The sequence below is a fragment of the Bufo gargarizans genome, chromosome 6, assembly GCF_014858855.1.
Source record: "Bufo gargarizans isolate SCDJY-AF-19 chromosome 6, ASM1485885v1, whole genome shotgun sequence".
Classification (NCBI taxonomy): Eukaryota; Metazoa; Chordata; class Amphibia; order Anura; family Bufonidae; genus Bufo; species Bufo gargarizans.
Genome location: NC_058085.1, coordinates 16904410 through 16925379, shown reverse-complemented (window position 1 = coordinate 16925379; position 20970 = coordinate 16904410). Strand labels below are relative to the sequence as shown.

General features: G+C 44.8%; 1 long non-coding RNA gene and 1 pseudogene across 2 annotated transcripts in view; one reads left to right on the top strand and one right to left on the bottom strand.

The window, feature by feature from the left end:
- LOC122940392 overlaps window positions 1–20970 on the bottom strand; it is a 718635-nt pseudogene that overhangs the window by 79560 nt on the left and 618105 nt on the right.
- Window positions 17790–20970, top strand: part of LOC122940453 — a 59094-nt gene continuing 55913 nt past the window's right edge. For both annotated transcript variants that reach the window (XR_006390275.1, XR_006390276.1), the window contains exon 1: window positions 17790–18019. This is a non-coding gene — a long non-coding RNA (uncharacterized LOC122940453). The remainder of the gene's footprint in view (window positions 18020–20970) is intronic.

Sequence of the window (20970 nt, the reverse complement as noted above, 5' to 3'; positions counted from 1 at the left end):
CGCCCCCATAACAGTGACATCCACAGCGCCCCCCATAACAGTGACATCCACAGCGCCCCCCATAACAGTGACATCCACAGCGCCCCCCATAACAGTGACATCCACAGCGCCCCCCATAACAGTGACATCCACAGCGCCCCCCATAACAGTGACATCCACAGCGCCCCCCATAACAGTGACATCCACAGCGCCCCCCATAACAGTGACATCCACAGCGCCCCCCATAACAGTGACATCCACAGCGCCCCCCATAACAGTGACATCCACAGCGCCCCCCATAACAGTGACATCCACAGCGCCCCCATAACAGTGTCATCCACAGCGCCCCCATAACAGTGTCATCCACAGCGCCCCCATAACAATGATACACACAGTGTTAAATGAATTTAGCCACTGATCTAACACTGCCAACATACAGAGGGTGATGCCCCACATCATATACATTTTAGTTCAGCCCGGCCCAAATTCATTTAACCCTTTAAAAACACCAGTTACTTATTGAAATCAGTGTCCGTCTGTCCACTTTTCTGCCAGTTCTTGTGCCCAGAACCTGTTTGGACTGAACTCCCCAGCATATGGTGCGGGCACCACCCTCTGTATGTCACCGGTGTGAGATCAGTGCCCGAGTTCATTTCAGTCTTTAAATCACACTTTTCTGCCAATTTTGTGTCTTTTTATGTTTTGGTTGTTCCAATCCCCTGCTCCAGTCCATGTCTCTGAGATCTCCTGGATATGTCTTCTATATAACGTCCCCTGCTCCAGTCCACGTCTCTGAGATCTCCTGGATATGTCTTCTATATAACGCCCCCTGCTCCAGTCCACGTCTCTGAGATCTCCTGGATATGTCTTCTATATAACGCCCCCTGCTCCAGTCTACGTCTCTGAGATCTCCTGGATATGTCTTCTATATAACGCCCCCTGCTCCAGTCCACGTCTCTGAGATCTCCTGGATATGTCTTCTATATAACGCCCCCTGCTCCAGTCCACGTCTCTGAGATCTCCTGGATATGTCTTCTATATAACGCCCCCTGCTCCAGTCCACGTCTCTGAGATCTCCTGGATATGTCTTCTATATAACGCCCCCTGCTCCAGTCCACGTCTCTGAGATCTCCTGGATATGTCTTCTATATAACGCCCCCTGCTCCAGTCCACGTCTCTGAGATCTCCTGGATATGTCTTCTATATAACGCCCCCTGCTCCAGTCCACATCTCTGAGATCTCCTGGATATGTCTTCTATATAACGCCCTGCTCCAGTCCACGTCTCTGAGATCTCCTGGATATGTCTTCACACCCACTGCTCCAGTCCACGTCTCTTAGATCTCCTGGATATGTCTTCACACCCACTGCTCAAGTCCACGTCTCTGAGATCTCCTGGATATGTCTTCTGTGTAACGCCCCGTGTTCCAGTCCAAGTTTCTGAGATCTCCTGGATATGTCTTCTATATAACGTCCCCTGTTCCAGTCCAAGTTTCTGAGATCTGGATATTTCTTCCATATAATGCCCCCTGCTCCAGTCCACGTCTCTGAGGTCTCCTGGATATGTCTATATATTGCCCCCTCCTCCAGTTCGCATCTCTGAGATCTCATGGATATATCTTCTGTATAATGCCCCTTTTTCCAGTCCACGTCTCAGAGATATCCTGGATATGTCTTCTATATAACATCGCCTGCTCCAGTCCATGTCTCTGAGATCTCCTGGATATGTCTTCTATATAACGCCCCCTGCTCCAGTCCACGTTTCTGAGATCTCCTGGATCTCCTGAACCAGTGGAAATCTGAAGTAGAAGCCTATATGATCCCAACTGACATGGATTCTATGGAGACGACTACACCTCAAAGAAAGAACAACTTGACTGGAGACATCAAGGACCTCATTCATCATTTAATTGACTGGTATTTTTTAAAACTCTATATATTGTTTCAGTTAATTCCGAGAGACTTACGATTAACGCATAAACCAACTTTTTCCAATGACCCTGAATTTGTTACCAACTGGTTTAGGGCTTTGGACAAATGCTCAGAACTATTGATGGTCAATCTTGTACAGAAGCGCCAATCCCTGTGCAGTTCCCTTATGACCTCTATCAAACAACAAATGAACAGACCCTCCTTTGATCCTAAAAATAGATCCTATATATCCTCTAGAGGCACATTCAGGCAATTTGAGTACAATACAGTACATAACAAATGTAAGAAACTACTTAGAGATGTGGCGGACTATGAAATCGGTACAATTAGGACCGTGGGAGTATAAAACCCCTGTGGGTTTTGCTCCCAACCCTCAAGCCAAACAAGCTTCCCAATTTTCACTTCCCCCCAATAGACAGGCGTATCCACCCAAGAGCTACTCAGAAGCAGTTAAAACTATTTACTACAGGCCAAAACTTAGCCCTATCAGAAGTAGAACATTTTATAGGAGTAAAAATACACTTCTAAATGCCCGGCTCTCCCCTACAACCAATCAGATGTCTGAAACTTTGAGTTCACGAAACAGAGGGGAACGGAGTTCAGTCACTGTCAGGAGTAACATATCACTCACTACCCAATCTGACTACACCAGAGTTAACCATCGGGTTACCCGTGTTAAAAATTCCTCAACCACATATACGGACTCAGCAACATCCCCACATCAGGTTTTACCCGCTATAACCACTCTAGGTTCGGTGAATGCCTCCCTACCCCATAGTAATCAAATATATAGCACATCCCATACTCAGTCTGTCACCAAGGCTACTTCTGATCTGGTCACTTCTGATCTGGTCACTTCAGTAATAAAATCCTTTACCTCCAAACACTCCCCAGCCACACCACCACGTCATATTATATACACAAAACTAGCTCCAGCTTCGACTAACGCTTCACCACCTGGGTGGTCAGATATCCAGTACTTCCCCCACTCAGTCTATTACAAACATCTCAGTTTACAGTACAAATTCATCTAGTCCAGATCATTTTTTAGCTTTACCCCCCAACTTGACAGACAACCCTCCGCCGAGTCTTCTGTCTCCATTCTCTGGACCTACCCCCCCCCCCCCCCCGAGAACAGTTCTATCAAGCATACAACTATTCTCGCCATTCCTAATACAGCAACCACCACAACCGATCGGCCTGTCACCACAAACATCACAGCTCAACCGGTAGTCCAGAAATCTAAATTCCCAACAAACGCTAAAAATAACAAACTTTTACAGTCCCGTCCCCTCCAGGAAAAACAAACGACAAGAATCAGACGAAGAGGATGTAGAGGGAGTGGACGGAGAAAGACCCAACAACATGAAGAAATCGAAACCAGAAACAACCCCAACACAATAAAAACACCTGCAATAGATCTAAGAAGTAAGGGCATCTTTAACCTATCTGATTATACATTGACAAAATATGATATTGAGGTCCTGTCTAAAGAACTCTCCTTTTGCCCATCAAACAAACCCGATCTTTTTGAACTCTTTGTAGACTTGAACCAATATATAAGGAAACTTACTCTACAACGACATTTCACTTTGAAAAAAATTAGAGTATCCAAACCGGCAGGCGACTAATAGCCAATCAACTACTGATATTGAATCAGACGATATTGAAGAACTGATCAATGAACTAGAATATGCTCCAATCCCTTCCAACTTTCGCCCCAAATCTACATTCTATCCATTAGAGAACAGAGGCCCACATCTTGAAGCCTTCTACAATATGGTGATGACAGACCTAAGAGAAATGATGGAAATCAAAACTAAACTTCACACCCCAATATAGATCTCAAAATTTAAGTTCACTACAGCAAAAAGCCATCAAATCCCTTAGTACGAATAAAGAAATTACTATAAAAAATGCAGACAAGGGAGGGGGGGTCGTTATACTCAATACAGAAGCATACAATAAAGAGGCAATGAGGATCCTTCCAGGTGAAAAATACTATAGTCAACTAGAAACAGATCCAACGGATGAGTATAAAAAGGCATTATCTGTCCTTATAAAGAGAGGTCAGGAAGATAAAATTCTGAATAAAAATGAAGCTAGATTTTTCCAAATCCCACACCCATCAATACTTTACTTTTATTTTCTTCCAAAGATTCATAAAACATTGATTAATCCCCCGGGTCGTTCGATCATATCGGGGATCGATTCGCTTACTTCAAATCTGCCTGCATATATCGATACCATCCTACAAAAATATGTTGTTCATCTTCCATCTTACCTTAGGGATTCTAGCCATTTAATCACTCTTTTACATGAAGTTATCTGGAAACCAGATATGCTTTGGGTAACCATGGACGTTACAGCCTTATATAGTAATATTATCCACACATTAGGCATTCAAGCGGTAGAAATTTTCCTTTTGGAAGATTTCTTTCTTCCTTCCACTCAGAGGACTTTTATCCTCGACTCATCTGGGCGCGGGCGCGTTTGATACAGGATGTCGGGCGCATGCGCAGTGCGGCGAAAGTAAGACGGCGCGTAGTACGCGCGGCAGCCGGGACCGCGCTCCTGCCGCCCTTTACTGCGCATGCGGCCGTTGAGCGCGGTCCCGGAATCGGATTTCGGCTGTCAGTCACAGAGGCAGGGGGCGGGGAGAGGGCCATGTAAGACGCCGAGGCCGCTGCCCCCGTGACTTCAAGCCTGACTTGAAGCACGGGGCAGCAGCTGAATATAACATCGATTTCTGACTGAGCATACATGCGGCAAAACTAACAAAAAGTGCATCAGGAAACGACTATACAGCACTATAAAGGTACTGTAAACAGCTTAATAGGCGATTTTTGGGTGACAGGTTCCCTTTAAAAAACATAGTGTCTCCAAACATTTTTCCATCAAACACAATAATGATCCGAGTAAGTTGCTACTGACACCAATAGATTGGATCCCCTATTCATACGCCCAATTATGTAAGAAAGAAATGTTCTGGATCTTTCGTTTTAATACTCTAGCCCCCTTTGGACTTAATGAGTCTCGAGTACTGTAATTACTGAAACCATCATCCTTAGTTTTCACCACTTCAGTGAGGTAGACGATAGATGAGGGCTCTAAACCACACCAAGAGATACCAATAAGGAATCCGCAGAGGCAAGTCTGTGTATATACATTAAAATTGGGATCTTAACTACCCAATCTTTTATTCCTTTCAGCACCTAGATACAGGACAATATACATGAAATCAATAGATCAATGAATTAATTTTACACTAAAAATGAGCAATGTAACCAATCAATTATGACTTTGTATATTCATCCGACTAAAAAAACATGGGATATTTTTACCTTTCATATTAACTTATGAAGCTTGTTCTTAACATATTAATGTATCCTTGATTTTTAAACGTATATTAATGTCTTTGCAAATAGATTTCTAAAAAAATTATTTTACATATATATATATAGGAAACGAAAAAAGGACAGCACTCCAAGTAAAAGTGATGATGATTTAATCACCCATGTGCAGGCAACGTTTCAGCTCATACAAGAGCCTTTGTCAAGCAATGAACACAGTAAAAGAAGGGGCATATATAGGCCAACCCCTATGACATCACAAAATAAGCAATTAACAATAAAGTGCAAATAGTGCATCGATAATATATAGAAAAAATATACAAAAATGTAGACAGTGTAAAATACAATGACCAATCAATAATATGTCCAATACATCATACAATAAATGCATAATCGCACAGAACTGTATAAAAATAAGTTGATTGGACAATACATATCAGGTGTATAAGGTATATACTAAGTGAGAAGGACTGAACGATGCTGCAAAAAAAGGAGGAGCGATAGCCTGAGGGTGAAACGCATTGTGTCTGAACCTGATCAGGTTGACCTGGCTTTGGACAACATGTCCAGGAAATTCCAGAGTAGGGGGTATCCCACCCAGCTCCTTGATTCTCACAACTTAAAGTTCGTAATACAGATAGGAACAGTACTTTGGAGAGAAGGGTGTCGGACGGATCTGTCAGTCTGATACCCTTCATCTCCAAATACACGGAGCAAAGCGAGACCATCAACCGCATTATCAAGCGACACTGGGGGATTCTGGGTGGCTGTCACAGTGAGATCCCTGAATTTAGATCCCCTCTTCTCCTTTTGTCGATCTCGCAATTTACGTGACCAACTCGTTAGAGCGGACATTGGACCTAGGTCCAAGTCTGTCCAAACTTCTTTAACTACACATGGCAAAGGCAGTTTCCCCTGTTTATGTTGCATTGACTGCAAATATATGGGCAGGGGACCTGCCTTTGTCCATCCAACTACTGGAGTTTCTTATCCTATTCGATTCCATCTTACATGCAGTTCAAACTTTGTGATTTATGTTCTGATTTGCCCGTGTAAATTACTATATGTGGGTGAGACGTCGACGGACCTCAGAACGCGATTGAACAATCATCGATTGTCCATACGCAAAAAAAGAAAAGACCTCCCTATTGCCAAACACTTCACGGAGTTCCAACACTCCGAAAGAGATCTTAAATGTTGGGCCATTGACCACATTCCCATGCCCAGACGTGGGGGCAATAGGGTGTTGATTCTGAGGAAAAGAGAGCTTTTCTGGATCTATACCCTCAATAGCCTGAGACCCAATGGGCTCAATGCGGATTATAATCCGGGGTTATATATTTAGAGTATTAGTTTGCCCCACAATTGTCATATATGCGTTATGTGTTTCCCTTGAGGATACTTAGTGTATTATGAACACTATTAAGCCAGTTTCTTATTTTCTTCTTCTTCTTTTTCTTCTTTTTTCACAGACAAGAATGATGCTGCAGGTTGATGAGGTGAAGCGTACCCGATGTGTTCCACAATTGCCCACATGTCTTGAAACATTGTCCATGTTTTATAGTCTGGATGCATTTTTTTCTTATTTAATGCACTATGTTGTTCATTGTGTGTCCTTAATGATTGTGTGTCCATTGGGAACTATGGGCCCTTTTGTGACATACCTGCAGCTGTGTTGCAGGTTTTGTTCCAGTTGGTGCCTTCTTGAAATGGGCTGCATCTCTTGTATGCATCCTCTTTCTTGTTCCCCATGGGCACACTAACAGGCAAACGGCATTATTTCCATTTAGCGCTATTCTGTCCATTATCAGGCTGGCGCACACACATTGGTGAATAACTACATATTGCTTAGCAACATTGTTTCTTTACTTCTTTGCGCATATTTTCGCCATACGTTTATCGCTTGTACAATGCGGTTCATTATTTGCGCTTTTTTCTACATCTGAGGCTTTGTACCATTTCCAAGATGGCCGACGCAGCTCTTTACCTCTATGCGCATGCCCGGGCTGCGGCATTTGCGGAAGTTACATCTTGCTCTTCACGTGACTTGGCGCTTGCGCACTGGATCCATCTGAACGCCGTAATGGCGATACATGGCGTGTGTGACATGGCTGGCAACACAGGGTAGGCTATCGCTCCTCCTTTTTTTGCAGCATCGTTCAGTCCTTCTCACTTAGTATATACCTTATACACCTGATATGTATTGTCCAATCAACTTATTTTTATACAGTTCTGTGCGATTATGCATTTATTGTATGATGTATTGGACATATTATTGATTGGTCATTGTATTTTACACTGTCTACATTTTTGTATATTTTTTCTATATATTATCGATGCACTATTTGCACTTTATTGTTAATTGCTTATTTTGTGATGTCATAGGGGTTGGCCTATATATGCCCCTTCTTTTACTGTGTTCATTGCTTGACAAAGGCTCTTGTATGAGCTGAAACGTTGCCTGCACATGGGTGATTAAATCATCATCACTTTTACTTGGAGTGCTGTCCTTTTTTCGTTTCCTATTGATGGGGTAAGCTGCTACATCCCTGGACATAGCACCCTTTTTGTATTCCGGTGCCGCCATTTTTTTCCTTTTTTATATATATATATATATATATATATATATATATATATTATATATATATTATTATATATATATATATATATATATATATTTTTTTTTTTTTTTTTCATATTTTTCATATTTATATACTAATATTTATTGTTGTATCAGTTTCACTGTATTCTCTACTTTTGATATAGATGCTTGGGGTACGCTATTTAAATATACCCCAAGGCAGCTTACCAATCGGTAGTCTATACACCTCTTGTTATGATTTTTAAGGGACGAGGCATATCATTTAAAATCTTTTTATTGATATATAGAGAGTCCCGTATAATATCCAACTTCAATCACTTGTCCCTTTATGTTTTAATATATAGTGTATAATTCAAGTTTATGGGATCCTCTGTATATACATATCTTCCCCTTCCTGATTGAAGCGCACCGCTTGGTTAAAGAATCCTAGCCACCTCCCTCTGCAGGAAGCCGATGTTGTGCGCTCCAGGCTGGAACGCATCATATCAGTGGCCACTCCCCCCGACAGGAAACCAGAGCGGTGCGTTCCAGCTTGAAGCGCATCAGATGACAGCCGCCAACACAGGAAGAGTATATCACCCAGCATGCAGGATGTAGGTGCGTTCCACAGTGGAACGCACAGCGAAATCGGGGCCCCAGTATTATAATCTGAGGGGGCAGACCCCTGACTGGAATAAGGATCCTTGTGGCTAAACACTATGTTATAATAAATATAACCATTAAATCCCTGCATTACAACAAGATTCAATTAGAGCTTCCCATCAACTCACTTCCTGTTCCGGCCCTGGAGGTCATGTGACCAGGAAGTTACTGCCCACAGTGAGATGCCACATGGAATCAACCAAACGAATGATATGCAACATCCCTATTTAAATGTGAGTCTTTTCAGTGTTACGTTATGTTTATATTTGTGCTCTTGATAAAGGGGACTTAGTTGTAATCCCCGAAACGCGTCAAGCTTTTTATTGGAATAAAACAAGCATCCTTGGTTTGAAGCCCTCAAAATTCTTTACCATCACGAGGACGGGGTGTGTATCCATCTTACAGGCGACCTCGGCGAGGGAGGTAAGGAGGACAGGTGTCTTAAGTTTATCCTGTTCATCCTCCTCCCTGGTGAAGTAAGTCCCTTGACTCAACTTATTTCTGATTATAATACCATTTCATTATGGTTATGACATACCTTTCTTTATAGCTCTATTATAAACATCAATAGACACGCCATTTGAGCAGTGGTAGGCAATCTGTATATGGTGGTATATACATATATTTCTCTATTGCCACCCTCACAACACCGGTCACATGTAATTGGCGCTCCACTATATTGTTATATATCTCCTGGATATGTCTTCTATATAATGCCCTCTGCTCCAGTCCACGTCTCTGAGATCTCCTGGATATGTCTTCTATATAACACCCCCTGCTCCAGCCCACGTCTCTGAGATCTCCTGGATATGTCTTCTATATAACGCCCCCTCCTCCAGTCCACGTCTCTGAGATCTCCTGGATATGTCTTCTATATAATGCCCCCTGCTCCAGCCCACGTCTCTGAGATCTCCTGGATATGTCTTCTATATAACGCCCCCTCCTCCAGTCCACATCTCTGAGATCTCCTGGATATGTCTTCTATATAACGCCCCCTGCTCCAGTCCACGTCTCTGAGATCTCCTGGATATGTCTTCTATATAACGCCCTGCTCCAGTCCACGTCTCTGAGATCTCCTGGATATGTCTTCTGTATAATACCCCTTTTTCCAGTCCACGTCTCTGAGATATCCTGGTTATGTCTTCTATATAACACCCCCTGTTCCAGTCCACACCTCTGTGATCTCTTGGATATGTCTTCTGTTCTGTATAAAAAAAAAAAAAACTTTTCCAGTCCAAGTCTCTCAGATCTCCTGGATATGTCTTCTATATAACGCCCCCTGCTCCAGTCCAAGTCTCTCAGATCTCCTGGATATGTCTCCTATAAAAGCTCCCCTGCCAGGGCTCCAGATGGCGACCAAAATGGTCGACAATGCGACTTTGTAGTCTTGTCACCATTTGCGCCTAGACCCTCCGCTGCTCTGCCGCTTTCACATTAAACTGACATGGCACGTGCTGCTCTCAAACCCCCCAAACCCCAGTATTATAAAGCAGAACACCCCCCCCCCCCCCAAAGTATTATAATCATTGGTGGCAGTGGCAGTTCCGATCGGAGCCCCAGCAGTGTAATCCTGAGGCTTCGATCGGTTACCATGGCAGCCAGGACGTTATTGAAGCCCTGGCTGCCATGGTCAGCTCCATGCTGCTGTGTGCACAAAGCACAGAGCAGCAGGGACAGTGTAAGCTCCTATTCACTCTAATACTATCAGGGTGAATAGGACAAGGGATGAAAGATCCCAGGTTCTAGCCCCTAAGGGGGGAAATGGTTATTAACCTCTTCAGGACATAGGGCGTACAGGAACACCCTTATGTCCTGGTACTTAAGGACACAGGGCAGGCACTTTGGCTAAATGCTCGGGGGGGGGGGGGGGTGACTATCACCCCAATTCAGACCTGCGGTTTGCAGCTTTTATCTATTGCGGCGGCGGCGGGTCGGTGCTATCGGGTCCCCATGGGGCTGTGCGGGGGACCTGATGGCATGGAAGCCAGCGCGATGCCTTCCTGAGGCATCTGTGCTGCCTTCCGGTGAAGAGCCTGTGAGATCCAGGAATTTCACAGGCCCCAGAATCTGTATGAGTAATACACAGTATTACTCATACAGCCAATGCATTCCAATACAGAAGTATTGGAATGCATTGTAAAGGATTAGACCCCCAAAAGTTCAAGTCCCAAAGTGGGACAAAAAATTAAGTGAAAAAAAAAGTTGAAAAAATAAAGTTTTCCCCCCAAAAAATTAAAAGTTTCTAGTAAAAATAAATAAAAACATAAATTTTCTCCAAATAAAGTAATAAAAAATAAAAAAATAGGGGGTGGGGTGGGGGAAGTATACATATTAGGTATCGCCGCGTCCCTATCGACTGGCTCTATAAATATATCACATAACCTAACCCGTCAGATGAACACCGTAAAAAATTACACAAAAATTGTAATAGCAAGCGATCAAAAAGGCACACGCATCCCAAAATAGTGCCAATCAAACCGTCATCTCATCCCGCAAAAATCATACCCTACCCAAGGTAATCGCCCAAAAACTGAAAAAAAAAGGCTCTCAGACTATGGAAACACTAAAACAAGATTTTTTTTTTCTTCAAAAATGAAATCATTGTGTAAAACTTACATAAAAAAAAAAAAAAGTATACATATTAGGTATCTCCGCGTCCGTGACAACCTGTTCTATTATATACCACATGCTCTAACCTGTTAGATTAATGATGTAAATAACAAAAAATAAAAACGGTGCCAAAACAGCTATTTCTTGTTATCTTGCCTCACAAAAAGTGTAATATAGAGCAACCAAAAATCATTGTACCATAAACTAGTAGCAAAAATATCTTCCACCCTATCCCGTAGTTTCTAAAATGGGGTCACTTTGTTGGTGTTTCTACTCTAGGGGTACATCAGGGGGGCTTCAAATGGGACATGGTGTCAAAAAAAAAAAAAAAAAAAAAAAGAAGAGTCCAGCAAAATCTGCCTTACAAAAACCGTATGGCATTCCTTTCCTTCTGCTCCCTGCTGTGTGCCCGTACTGCGGTTTACGACCACATATGGGGTGTTTCTGTAAACTACAGAATCATGGCCATAAATATTGACTTTTGTTTGGCTGTTAACCCTTGCTTTGTAAAAGTAAAAAAATATTAAAATGGAAAATCTGCCCAAAAAGTGAAATTCTGAAATTGTATCTCTATTTTCCATTAATTCCTGTAGAACACCTAAAGGGTTAACGAAGTTTGTAAAATCAGTTTTGAATACCTTGAGGGGTGTAGTTTATAGAATGGGGCCATTTTTGGGTGGTTTCTATTATGTAAGCCTCGCAAAGTGACTTCAGACCTAAGCCTTGTAACATTTTTCAGGTTAGGACCCAATGCCTCCTTGATATTTTTTTTTGTCTGGAGCCCTGCCCTGCTCCAGTCCACGTCTCTGAGATCTCCTGGAAATGTCTTCTATATAACGCACCCTCCTCCAGTCCACATCTCAGACATTTTCTGGATATGTCTTCTATGCAACGCCCCCTGTTCCAGTCCACGTCTCTGAGATCTCCTGGATATGTCTTCTATATAACGCCCCCTGTTCCAGTCCACGTCTCTGAGATCTCCTGGATATGTTTTCTATGTAACACCCCCTGCTCCAGTCCACGTCTCTGAGATCTCCTGGATATGTCTTCCAGGATATGTCTTCCATATAGCGCCCCCTGTTCCAGTCCATGTCGCCGAGATCTCCTGGATATGTCTTCCAGGATATATCTTCCATATAGCGCCCCCTGTTCCAGTCCACGTCTCCGAGATCTCCTGGATATGTCTTCTATATAGCGCCCCATGTTCCAGTCCATGTCTCTGAGATCTCCTGGATATGTCTTCCATAATATGTCTTCTATATAGCGCCCCATGTTCCAGTCCATGTCTCTGAGAACTCCTGGATATGTCTTCCATATAGCACCCCCTGTTCCAGTCCACGTCTCCGAGATCTCCTGGATATGTCTTCCATATAGCACCCCCTGTTCCAGTCCACGTCTCCGAGATCTCCTGGATATGTCTTCCATATAGCGCCCCCTGTTCCAGTCCATGTCTCTGAGATCTCCTGGATATGTCTTCTATATAACGTCCCCTGTTCCAGTCCACGTCTCCGAGATCTCCTGGATATGTCTTCCTGGATATGTCTTCCATATAGCACCCCCTGTTCCAGTCCACGTCTCCGAGATCTCCTGGATATGTTTTCTATGTAACGCCCCAGCTCCAGTCCACGTCTCTGACATCTCCTGGAACCCCCTTTTTCCATTCGACGTCTCTCAGATCTCCTGGATATGTCTTCTATATAACGCCTCATGTTCCAGTCCACATCTCTGAGATCTCCTGGATATGTCTACTACATAACTTTTCCTGCTCCACTCCACGTCTCTGAGATCTCCTGGATATGTCTTCTATATAACGCCCCCTGCTCCAGTCCACATCTCTGAGATCTCCTGGATATGTCTTCTGTATAATGCCCCCTCCTCCAGTCCACGGCTCTGAGATCTCCTGGATATGTCTTCTATAGACGCCTGAGTGTTAACCTCATTTATGTTCTCCGGAACCTGTTGATTACCAGCAGACAGAGCTACGGATCTTTCTGGCTGTGGAGTCTTAACCACTTCAACCCTGCTAGCTGAAACACCCTTCATGACCAGGCCACTTTTTACACTTCTGCACTACACTACTTTCACCATTTATTGCTCGGTCATGCAACTTACCACCCAAATGAATTTTACCTCCTTTTCTTCTCACTAATAGAGCTTTCATTTGGAGGTATTTCATTGCTGCTGACATTTTTACATTTTTGGTATTAATCAAAATGTAACGATTTTTTTGCCAAAAAATGACATTTTTATTTACTTTCAGTTGTAAAATCTTTCAAAAAAACAACATCTATATATAAATTTTTCTCTAAATTTATTGTTCTACATGTCTTTGATAAAAAAAAAAAATGTTTGGGTAAAAAAAAAAAAAATGGTTTGGGTAAAAGTTATAGCGTTTACAAACTATGGTACAAAAATGTGAATTTCCGCTTTTTGAAGCAGCTCTGACTTTCTGAGCACCTGTCATGTTTCTTGAGGTGCTGCAATGCCCAGACAGTCCAAACACCCCATAAATGACCCCATTTCGGAAAGTAGACACCCTAAGGTATTCACTGATGGGCAAAGTGAGTTCATAGAACTTTGTATTTTTTGTCACAAGTTAGCGGAAAATGATGATTTTTTTTTTCTCACAAAGTGTCATATTCCACTAACTTGTGACAAAAAATAAAAACTTCCATGAACTCACTATGCCCATCACAAAATACCTTGGGGTGTCTTCTTTCCAAAATGGGGTCACTTGTGGGGTAGTTATACTGCCCTGTCATTTTAGAGGCCCAGATGCGTGAGAAGTAGTTTGAAAATAAAAATCTGTAAAAAATGACCGGTGAAATCCGAAAGGTGCTCTTTGGAATGTGGGCCCCTTTGCCCACCTAGGCTGCAAAAAAGTGTCACACATCTGGTATCGCCGTACTCAAGAGAAGTTGGGGAATGTGTTTTGGGGTGCCATTTTACATATACCCATGCTGGGTGAGAGACAACTTTTCCCATTTTTTTTTATACAAAGTTGGCATTTGACCAAGATATTTCTCTCACCCAGCATAAGTATAGGTAAAATGACACCCCAAAACACATTCCCCAACTTCTCCTGAGTACGGTGATACCAGATGTGTGACACTTTATTGCAGCCTAGGTGGGCAAAGGGGCCCAAATTCCAAAGAGCACCTTTAGGATTTCACCGGCCATTTTTTTACAGATTTTGATTTCAAACTACTTCGCACACATTTGGGCCCCTAAATTGCCAGGGCAGTATAACTACCCCACAAGTGACCCCATTTTGGAAAGAAGACACCCCAAGGTATTCCGTGAGGGGCATGGCGAGTTCCTAGAATTTTTTATTTTTTGTCACAAGTTAGTGGAATATGAGACTTTGTAAGAAAAAAAAAGAAAAAAATCATCATCATTTTCCGCTAACTTGTGACAAAAAATAAAAAATTCTAGGAACTCGCCATGCCCCTCACGGAATACCTTGGGGTGTCTTCTTTCCAAAATGGGGTCACATGTGGGGTACTTATACTGCCCTGGCTTTTTAGTGGCCCTAAAGCGTGAGAAGAAGTCTGGGATCCAAATGTCTAAAAATGCCCTCCTAAAAGGAATTTGGGCCAAATGCCAACTTTGTATAAAAAAATTTGGAAAAGTTGTCTTTTGCCAAGATATTTCTCTCACCCAGCATGGGTATATGTAAAAAGACACCCCAAAACACATTCCCCAACTTCTCCTGAGTACGGCGATACCACATGTGTGACACTTTTTTGCCGCCTAGATGGGCAAAGGGGCCCAAATTCCTTTTAGGAGGGGATTTTTAGACATTTGGATCCCAGAATTCTTCCGGCTCTTTAGGGCCCCTAAAAAGCCAGGGCAGTATAAATACCCCACATGTGACCCCACTTTGGAAAGAAGACACCCCAAGGTATTTCGTGAGGGGCATGGAGAGTTACTAGAATTTTTTATTTTTTGTCACGTAAAATGATGATTTTTATTAATTTTTTTTTTTCTTACAAAGTCTCATATTCCACTAACTTGGGGCAAAAAAAAAAAAATTCTAGGAACTCGCCATACCCCTCACGGAATACCTTGGGGGTCTTCTTTCCGAAATGGGGTCACATGTGGGGTATTTATACTGCCCTGGCATTTTAGGGGCCCTAAAGCGTGAGAAGAAGTCTGGAATATAAATGTCTAAAAAATGTTATGCATTTGGATTCCGTGAGGGGTATGGTGAGTTCATGTGAGATTTTATTTTTTGACACAAGTTAGTGGAATATGAGACTTTGTAAGAAAAATTAAATAAAAAGAAAATATCAATTTCCGCTAACTTGGGCCAAAAAAATGTCTAAATGGAGCTTTACAGGGGGTGATCAATGACAGGGGAGTGATCAGGGAGTCTATATGGGGTGATCACCACCCTGTCACTGATCACCCCCTTGTAATGCTCCATTCAGACGTCCGTATGTGTTTTGCGGATCCGATCCATGTATCCGTAAAAATCATACGGACATCTGAATGGAGCCTTACAGGGGGGTGATCAATGACAGGGGGGTGATCAATGACAGGGGGGTGATCAGGGAGTCTATATGGGGTGATCATGGGATCATAAGAGGTTAATAATTGACCGGGGGGGTTGTAGTGTAGTGTAGTGGTGTTTAGTGCTACTTTACAGAGCTGCCTGTGTCCTCTGGTGGTCGATCCAAGCAAAAGGGACCACCAGAGGACCAGGTAGCAGGTATATTAGACGTTGTTATCAAAACAGCATCTAATATACCTGTTAGGGGTTAAAAAAATCGCATCTCCAGCCTGCCAGCGAACGATCGCCGCTGGCAGGCTGCAGATCCACTCGCTTACCTTCCGATCCTGTGAACGCGCGTTCACAGGAAATCTCGGCTCTCGTGAGATGACGCGTATATGCGTCACTCTGCGCAGAGCTGCCGCCTCCGGACCGCGATCCTGCGTTAGGCGGTCCGGAGGCGGTTAAATTAGTTGTCCGGGTTCAGAGCCGAACCCGGACATATCTTCATTTTAACCCAGGCAGCCTCCCTGCTCTCCTTTGCCGTGCGCTAAATTTCACAGGGCAAAGGCATTTTGTGGAGCTCCGGTGACTAACTGGGCTCTCCATAGGGCTGCCAGGTTAAGGCTTCCACCCAGTAGCAAGCCCGGTGACATCACCAGCACTGATGGGCGGGCTTTAGCGTTGCCCTAGCCTGTAAGCCCGACCATCAGAGCCGGTGATGTCATCAAACACACTGCCGGGCGAAAGACTCCACATGGCAATGTGTTATTGTAAATAAAAGAGCCAGTGCCCTGCACAGGGCAAGGGAGGGCATTGGAGGATGAACTACTCCGATGCTAACATCAGGGGGGCTGCCTGGGTGTAAATGCAGATATGTCCGGGTTCAGCTCTGAACCCAGACAACCCCTTTTACTAGATATGAGCGAATTTAAGGTTATCAAATTCGTTCACTCTTTGTTTACTGGTAATAGGTGAAGTGCGTTATGGATTCTGTTACCACGGAGATAACGCACTTCTATGACGGAATGCCTTTAGAGGTTTTCCAGTATTCATTCCGTCATAATAGAAGTCTATGGGCTGTATAACTGCAAAAAGGCATTCCGTCACAGAAGTGCGTTATCTCCGTGGTAACTGAATCCATAACGCACTTCACCTTTTACTAGTAAACAAAGCGCAAATGAATAAAAAAATATGAAATTCACTCATCTCTAGTCTCAACATGTGTGGATGTGATGAGTGTTCCACTTACCTGGGGGCAGGCGAGTCCTCCTCTGACAACCCTTCACTATGGAGCCTCCTGGGCTGTAATTTCTACGACCAGGCAGTAGTCGGGCTCCAGGCTGTGCTGCAGGAGAAGGTACAGGACCTGTGATGATGTCATGACCATGTGATCAGGTGTGGGCGGAGTCAGGCTGTGCTGCAGGAGAAGGTACAGGACCTGTGATGATGTCATGACCATGTGACCAGGTGTGGGAGGAGTCAGGCTGTGCTGCAGGAGAAGGTTCAGGACCTGTGATGATGTCATGACCATGTGACCAGGTGTGGGAGGAGTCAGGATGTGCTGCAGGAGAAAGAACAGGACCTGTGATGATGTGACATGTGTAGGCGGATTTAGGCTGTGCTGCAGGAAAAGGTACAGGACCTGTGATGATGTATTGACCATGTGACATGTGTGGGAGGAGTCATGCTGTGCTGCCTGCGAAGGAACAGGACCTGTGATGTCATGACCATGTGATCAGGTGTGGGAGGAGTCAGGCTGTGCTGCATGAGAAGGTACAGGACCTGTGGTGATGTCGTGACCATGTGATCAGGTGTGGGAGGAGTCAGGCTGTGCTGCAAGAGAAGGTACAGGACCTGTGATGATGTCATGACCATGTGATCAGGTGTGGGCGGAGTCAGGCTGTGGTGCAGGAGAAGGTATAGGACCTGTGATGATGTCATGACCATGTGATCAGGTGTGGGAGGAGTCATGGAGATCACATAAAAGAGATAAAAGAATCCCACGGCGCAAAATCACCCAAAGGTTGGAGTAATATCGATGCTCGTTTATTCAGGTAAAGTAGTACAACGCGTTTCGGGGTTTAACCCCTTCCTCAGGTACAAAATGTCTTGCATATGTCTGGTATGCAAGACATTTTGTACCTGAGGAAGGGGTTAAACCCCGAAACGCGTTGTACTACTTTACCTGAATAAACGAGCATCGATATTACTCCAACCTTTGGGTGATTTTGCGCCGTGGGATTCTTTTATCTCTTTTATTTGAACCACTGGCCTTCTGCGGGATCCCAGGCATCCCTGAACAGGAGCATCCATCCCGGGCTGCACATCATCCGTTGCAAGGAGTCTATGGGAATTCGTTTTATGTCCTCATTAGAGTTGTGCCTAAATTAGCACAACTCCATCAGGTGAGCCTCCCCAGTGGAGATACCTATTTTATATATTTCCTAACTTTATTACCCTATGGTGCGCCATTCTTTTTTGTTCTCTAGTGGAACGACGCCTGTTTTCCGATATGGAGATCACATGACCAGGTTTAGCTGCTCGGTGTGTGAGACTCTTCTGTGCTGTGTGGAATCCCAGTCTGTATGTAGCAGAGCTGTAAGCCTGTAATGTCTGTATAGATGAGCTGTATCCGTGTAATGTCTTTGTAGTTGAGCTGTATGTGCATACAACCAAGCTGTTTATGTGTAATATGCCTCTAAAGAGTTCTATCAGTGTGTGCAGCAGAGCTGTGTATGTGTAATGTTCAGTTACTACAGCTGAGTCTCTGTCATGTCCATGTAGCAGAGCTGTGTATGTGTAATGTTCAGTTACTACAGCGGAGTCTCTGTCATGTCCATGTAGCAGAGCTGTGTATGTGTAATGTTCAGTTACTACAGCTGAGTCTCTGTCATGTCCATGTAGCAGAGCTGTGTATGTGTAATGTTCAGTTCCCTTACGTCCTACCAGCACCACAGATGAGGTTAACTGCCCCCCCCCCCCCCCCCCCCGTGGACTGGTAGGACCGGCGGAATTTTTAATGAGCCCAAAGACTTAAACCAATAAAAGAACTCCAGCTCCCTTAAAGGGAGGGGTTCATCCCCCAGCCCAGCCAACAGGGGTTTGGTGCTGACCTGAGAAGGTCTCCTTTAGTCCCTTATTTGAGATGCGCTTATATTTGCGCCCCATTGCAGTGTGGTTTCCATGCTCACATGTCCTCCCTCCGTCATCTCCCCCAGCGCTCCACTGATAAGTTTTGCCTGGGCGCAGCCATGACCGGAAGTGACGCGGCCCTAGCCGCGGCGTCACTTCCGGTTTCCCCGGCGTCAGCCGAACGTTTTTTTCGGCTGTTTTTTTCTTGCGCAGGGGGGAATAGGTGGATGTGGGGGACACTCTCACATAGGCTTAGGCCTTTCTTTCCCCTTTTTTTTAACAAGGGAAGGTTGTTTTGTATAGCTGTTTTTAGGGGGAGGTTTAGCCCTGAACTTCACCACTCCCCTGGGCGGAGCTATTTAAGCTCCCTGATTCCCTCAGTCGGTCTCTGGTTGCGCTGCTTTAACAAGCTAGCTCCAGAGTCTCCTGTCATTTGTGAGACATTGCCTTCAGACCGGTCTTTTTTGCTTTCAGCTATCTTTGTTCTCTCCTCTGGTTCGTGCTAAAATCTGGAGGGTTTTTTCTTTATTTCCATTTTTATGATGTTTAAATTCCTCTCCTTTTGTTTCCTTGTAGCTATGGCCTCTCCTGCAGAGCCCGATCAGCCACGGAAATCAGCCACCAAGAGGAGACACCTGGCTTGCTTTGACTGCAATACGCCTCTTGAGGACAGCTGCCCATTCTCTAGATGTAACAGCTGTCGTTCCGCCACTGCTACAGAGCCTTCAATGCAGGATATGTACCAGTGGGCTAAGACTTATGTCGACGACTCCATTAAGGGGGTCGTAAGTATCCTTAACGAGAGACTACCCGTTCCCTCCCATATACATATGGAGGTGCCCGCCCCCACCGATAGGCCTATTCCCCTTTTCTGTGGGGTCATCTTCCTCGGATGAGGAAGAAGCGACTTCTGGCTTCTTTCCACCGGAAAAGACCCAGAAGCTTCTAAGGTCCATCAGGTCGGGGGACCATGATGTTGACGTAGGGGAGTCTTCCGATCCCGCCTGCCGGACCCAGCGGGTCTTTAAGACAGATGAGACCCTTCTCTCTGTGATGCGCACGGAGTGGAAAAAGCCAGAAAAAGGCCCAGTCCTTACCAGGAAGTTTAAACTAATGTTTCCTATGGCTATACCCTTAGTGGAATCATGGGGTTCCATTCCTAAGGTGGACATGGCGATTGCCAAGTTGTCCAGGCGCACTCTGGTCCCTGCAGACGATGGGTCTAGCCTGCAGGACCCCCTAGATAGGAGGGCAGAGTGCACCCTCAGAAGAGGTTACTCGGCGGCCGCAGCCTCGGCCTCGACTTCTATTGCTGCCACAGAGGTCTCCTCCTTCCTCAGAACCAAGCTGAACCAGATCCAGACGGATGTTGACCAGAGTGTCTCTCGTGACGATATCCTCGCTGCCTCTAAGTCCGTCAACTTAGCCATGGATTTTCTCTGTGACACAGCCCAACTCCAATTAAAGTTGGCAGCCAAGACTATGGCTTTAGTGTCTGCTGCCAGGAGACCTCTGTGGCTCAAACCTTGGAACGCGGATAACGCGTCCAAATATAACCTCTGTGGGCTCCCCTTTGAACCGAACCGTCTATTCGGATCTGAACTAGACACCATCATGGAGGGTCTATCAGACAAAAAGGGGAAGAGCCTTCCCCAACAGCCCTTTCGAGGCAGGGGAAGGCAAGCCCGCGGAGGCCGACCAGGACAGCAGGGACGTAAGGATTGGGGGGGGGGGGGGCGCCTAGAAAGTTTTCTAGGCGTTCCCGCAAACCCACCAGGGAGGCAAAGCCCTCCTGACTATGGGCCTCTCAGAGGCTCTTGGATAAACCCTGCTATCCCTGCCGTTACGCCTCTGGATGTTCCCGTACCCCTCCCCCACCTTTCGGTTTGGGGGGGCGTCTTCTCTTCTTCAGCCACGTATGGGCCCAGGAAATCCGGGACCCCTGGGTCCAAAATATAGTAGCCGTCGGCTATCTAATAGACCTTATTTCTCCCCCCCCCCAGGAAGATTCATTGCCACACGCAGTTTTTTGCCAACCAGGCAAAGGGTCTTGGAAGCCTATATCCAAGACTACCTTTCCAAGGGAGCCCTGGAGGAGGTACCGGCAGGGGAGAAGGGTCTAGGGATTTATTCTCCAGTATTCCTGGTACCCAAAAAGACAGGAGATCTTCGGATGATTATAGATTTGAGATTTCTCAATCGTTTCATAAGGAGGACCAGGTTC